This window comes from Mytilus edulis, chromosome 6 (genome assembly GCF_963676685.1).
Source record: "Mytilus edulis chromosome 6, xbMytEdul2.2, whole genome shotgun sequence".
In the NCBI taxonomy this organism is placed as follows: Eukaryota; Metazoa; Mollusca; class Bivalvia; order Mytilida; family Mytilidae; genus Mytilus; species Mytilus edulis.
The window spans coordinates 10,259,481-10,265,480 of NC_092349.1; positions in this window are offsets into that span (position 1 = coordinate 10,259,481).

Below are 6,000 nucleotides of genomic sequence, written 5' to 3' on the forward strand. Positions count from 1 at the left end.
GATATGAACTCATACTCTGCACATATGTGAACGGTTCAAGTTGTAAACTACTCTGACTGTCAGTGTGGCAAATAGAATATGTCTGTAAAATGTGTTGTGAACACTGATAGTCTTTCAATTGTTTTTCGCTTTGTTTTTTTACTTTTGTTAGTATAAATATTATGTTAAGCTCTACAATTAATGACATATATCAGAGCCAGCACATTTGGCGGAATAGTTACATAATTTCTGTTGAAATTGTATAATCTAATTAGAAAGTGTTACTTCTTATGTTAGACTTTTTGATGATAATGTTATATTATGCATTGATACTAGTCGAATGATGCTTTCAACATAACAGTACCAATATGTCTACAGCAGATACACGTTTCGACAATACCTTCCTCCTCATCTAGATCAAAATATTTGAAATTCCTAAACCAATGATATATTGGCGCCAGAAGCATTCCGATGTTCAAAGTCATAAATCGATAGAGAGAAAACAAATCCAAGTTACACAATATAACCGAGGGAAATACATCAACTATAACAGAAAAAAAAAGAACAACAAGAATACTGAAGTGCAACAAAACAAAATGCCATCATACATAATGGAACGCCACAGCTGTCTTATATGGAACTCTGATATTGCAATATGTTGTTTTATCATTACTTGATGATATTTTGTCTATACATTATATGGTTTTGTCATCGCGTAATGATGTTTTGATTTAACTCAATATGGAATAGTCACTACTTAACGATGTTACGATATTACACGATATGGTTTCGTATGGACTTGATATAGTTTTGTCATTTCTTAATATGGTTTTGTCATTACTAGATGTGGTTTCACAATTATTTAATGTGGTGTCATCAGGCAACGTGGTTTTAACATTACTTGATGCGATTGTGACTTAACGTAATGTAGTTGTTTCATTACATGATGTGGTTTTCTTATTTCTTAGCAAGGACCGATAACTATGCATGGGAGATTGAAAAAATGGATTTATAAATGCCTCAATGCCCTTGGATGAACATATTTCCAAGTTTTACCAGTTATTTTTGCCATTATATGTTTGGAAATACACTATATATCAATTGTTGTCTTTTTACAGTCCCCTGTTTGCGTACGCGAAGGATAGTATGTTTCTATTAAGGGCAGTTGTTTGTTCGATCTCTGTTCAAGTCAAACCGAAGATTTGTAAATTAAAATATTCAAATTCTCCACATCGCACTAATGATTTAGCAGTAATAGCTACAAGACCGTTGTCGTTTATGACCGCGTATAGAAATGTACATGTTAGTTTGTCGCTCAGTTGCTATAACAGTGATTATATTAACTTTTCCATTCGTTTGTACCTTTTATTTCAAAATGTATTATTTACTCGTTTGTATGAATCTTAATGTGGAGATTTAATTAGTTTTAAAGAATGTTGTGAAAAAAATGACCTTAATACCCCAGTCCAACTAGGCCAAGATCGCACTACGATCTGTGAAAAAATGCAAATTTTGATGATCGTGGTACGATCGTGTAGGTCGCAGTAAGGTCGTACCACGGTCGTGGTGAGGTCTTCAAGATCATGAAGAGCGTGGCCAACATTGAACATCTTCAAAACATTCGTGGTGCGGTCGTGGCGAAAATAGGTCGTAGTAGAAGCGTAGTGAGAGCGCACTAAGATCGTAGTAAGATCGCAAAGGTCGCTGTACAATCGTAGCGAGAGCGTAGCGAAAGCGTGATTCTATTAGGAGAGATTTCGCTACGATCTCACGTTATCACGACCTTACTACGACCATCACGTTCTCACCGCGACCCAACTACGCTTCCACTACGACTATACCACGCTGTTTACGACCATAGTACGATTCTAACACGCCCTTGTCGTCCTCATCACGCTCTTCTCACGACCTTACTACGTTCACACTACGACCATCATTTTTATTGTCATTTTCACATAAAATATATAAAAAAACTCCCTAGATTTTGTTTGTCTGAATGTATTTATCCATTTGCTCTAACGGCTCAACCTGCTTCTCGTTTTTACATAGATTAGACCGTTGGTTTTTCCCGTTTAAATGGTTTAACATTAGTATTTTTTGGGCCCTTTATAGCGTGCTGTTCGGTTTTAGCCAAGGCTCCGTATTGAAGGCTGTACCTTGGCATATAAAGGTTTGCTTTTATAGATTTGTACGTTGATGGAGAGTTGTCTCATTGGCACTCATACCACATCTTCTTATATATATTGACACATCTGTGTCATCTCTGCTATCGTTCACTAAAATATCGTCATTTGAGCTTTATGGACCAGCAATAGGTTGTAATTTAGATTTGATTGGTCGTTCCGACATCTCTTTATGACAAGTATTATACTACTTATGTGTATAGTATCAGTTTAATTGAAGTCTGGAGCTGGCATGTCAGTTTACTGCTAGTAGTCTGTTGTTATTTATGTATTATTGTCATTTTGTTTATTTTCTCTAGTCACATCTTCTGACATCAGACTCGGACTTCTCTTGAACTGAATTTTAATGTGCGTATTGTTTTGCGTTTACTTTTCTTCATTGGCTAGAGGTAAAGGGGGAGGGTTGAGATCTCACAAACATGTTTAACCCCGTTATTTTTGCGCCTGTCCAAAGTCAGGAGCCTCTGGCCTTTGTTAGTCTTGTACTATTTTTAATTTTAGTTTCTTGTGTACTATTTGGAGTTTAGTATGGCGTTCATACTTTGCTCCCTCTGCCTCTACATCAACCACTACCACCACGCCCACGTGTTCTAGTAGATTTTGGTGGCATGACTGTATTGTTTCCGAGAAATCTCCGTTTTAATCAGAAATAGAAGGAATGGAACTATATTGATATGAAACACGATATTGACGGTATTGCTGAGAACGTAGTAAGATCGCAGTATGAGCGTAGTATAATCGTGGTAAGAACGTGCTATAATCGCAGTAAGATCGTGTTGCAATCGGATAACTCGGGGTATGGTCGTAGTGAGAACGTGAAGAGCGTAGAAAGATCTTTATAAGCGTAGTGAGGTCGCAGAATAAGCGCGGTGAGAACGTGGTATAATCGTAGCGGGATCGTTGTAGAAGCGTAATTAGGACGTAGTAGCATCGTGAAAGCAACGAAAATTAACATTTTCATGCCGCTCATACCGCGACCTCACCACGATCTAAATTTATTTTAGATCGCGGTGAGTGTGGTGCGATCGTGGTCTAGTGGGACTGGGGCTTAATCGCAAGTGAAAAATCAGGATTCCAGATCTCATAAAATTAAAAAAAATAGATAAATATCAAAATCATTACATCTCTTGAAGTCAACTTGTAAGTTTTAATCAATATTTACCTGATCTTAAAGACAAAACTATGAAATATGAAACTTTACTTGAAATTGAAAATCATTATAATGGATATATATATTTTTACACAACTGTTTTAACAATTCATCATATGTTTGCATTTGTACACGTATACCGAATTCGAATCGTTATTAATAACAAACAGTTTTGTGAAGTCATTGTTAAAACACATTCCATACGGATATTCAATTCCATCTTCTTCGTTTATCATTTCTTCACAGTTTTTCCAATTTGATGTCATTCTATTTATGTTGCTGTCAAAGAACCCATCGTAATAAATGTTGCCCTGTCTATCGCATGCTAATCCTGCTAACCCCGAAACGTTCTTGCTATAAACGGGTGCTCCTTCTGAATTAATACATTGGAGTTTGTTAAGGCATCTAACAAAAAGGCTACTTATGACTATCATCGTACGACAGAAAGAAAATTTTACCAGATCCTTGTTGAAATGATTTTAGAATTGTCCCATTGTTGTCTAGTGTTTGAATAGAACCATGCGTACCACCAACATAAATCATCTCACGTCCAGCAGTGATACCATACCATGTGAATCCAATGTTAACTTTGTCGCCCTTTGTCATACTTTTGGTGTTCGCCGCGGTTGACAATGTTTTCTCGGGGTAAGTTAACAATATGCTCTATCACCCTCTCAGCTATGTGTGATTTATATAATATTGATTTCATCCAAGAATGGTCGCATATATCATGTGGATTCTGTTTAATTGCCATGAATGACACCAATTTGCCATCTACATTGGTAACCAGTATATAAATCAGAGATAAACTTCGTAATGTTACTAAACATCAGTAAGTAAAATATATTGGGATGGTAAAATGTAAAGAATAGAGAAAGAATAATGAGTAAGATAAATAAAATGTAGAGAAAAATGACATAACAATTTAAAGAATACAGAAATAAACAACACCCCCAAACCGGACTCATGGTATACACGAGAATCTGGATGGAGACGCAGAATATAGAATAATAGATAAGGACAGTAGAGAGTGATGCATTGCTAAAAAAGAGAAAAAAAATATTAATTGTTTAAGAATACAGACATGAAACACCCATGGGTGTTGAACCAATAACGGATTCTGATGTACTCATATTGGTGACAAATACTAGAGGTTTACATGCGGACAACTGTTGTTCTCCTCTGCAGTTATGTAGAAAGGAACTAAACGGAATGAAATGATTTAAAACTTAAGATAACCAAATGTAGCTGCATCTCCTTTCCGTTTACTTCTTTAGAATGATTTGTAAACAACATATGATTAAGTTATAGAAGAAAAGAACCAATTGGATGATGTTACGAATTAGAGTTTTACGTCCAGTGACAAATATCATGTGTATATGAGAACGACAACACGTTTTATGAACCCTTTGTTGTATTAATAAGACACTTTCAGTCGGATTTGAGAACGTGCTACTTTGAACAGACACAAAAAATAAGGATTGGACACGTTAATAATAAATTCATGCATACTCCATCCATATCACGCTATATTGACGTGACACACCATTCAATAAAATGCAAAGAAAGTCAAAATAAAAATGTTCTTACTAGAAGGATACTTTTGCACTGTATTGTCATTTGTTTTTACTCTAGAACATCTCATTCGTAACTTTTTCAATGGGAAAATATAAAGGTAGCAAAACTATTGTCGTGGCTAAATAACTCTTAACTGACACATTTTTGATTGTCCAAACCATTAACAGACTTTATTCCCATAATTTTCACTAAAACGTGGTATTATTCACGTTATATTACAATTATGAATTATTTACTAATGTCAATTTATTTTTTAGAACCAAAGTACTATTTTGTATTCTTTAAATGAAATCTAAAATTGTTTGTTTCGCCTTTTAACAAAAACGTTGCTATGAGTATAAGCATAATTACTTTACTGAAAACTGGGCAGACTCTGAAATGTTTTACGGGTGGAAAATGTTCTATGATAGATATCATTTTGTCAGACACTTTTCGTTTTTTGATTTGGTTCTTATAATATGCCAAAAATCTGTAAAGTTAATAGAATTTAACATTACATTGTGCGTTTTACTCTTAACAGACGTATAACCAACCCGATTAACAGACCAGTCGCCCATATAGCCGCATACTCAATATAGATTAACCGACCAATCTCTTGGTTAGCCGAGTGTCGGCCGTGTAGTTGAAACCGAAAGTAAACTGGAATTTAACTATTTCCATTTCCTTTTTACTTTCTTGTTATTGTATCACATTATAATTATCATTTATGAAGTAAACAATCTTCACACATTTATCTGTGATAGCCGAAAGGAAGTATATAAAAGTATCTATCATTGTTCATGTTATTTACCAAGCCGTATCAGTATATAAATTAAATGCACTATGTGAAATATGCGAATCGATAAAACGTACCAAAACTATTATCCTGCAGTGCATTTCGCATGTTCAGAAAAAGTGAAGTTACATAAAAAACTTTTTGTTTTACTTACAGCAAAGGGTTTTGGCAGTGATTCTCTGAACAACATTCATTGTAAGTACATGCTATAAGTTAATTTACTAGCCCCCATCTGTTTCAGTCAGTCAATCATCACAAGAATTCTTTAAATGCAAGATGAAGAAAATATCTTTTCCGGTTGCCTTTTTGTCTTTTTTCTGTGTATAAACATCAAT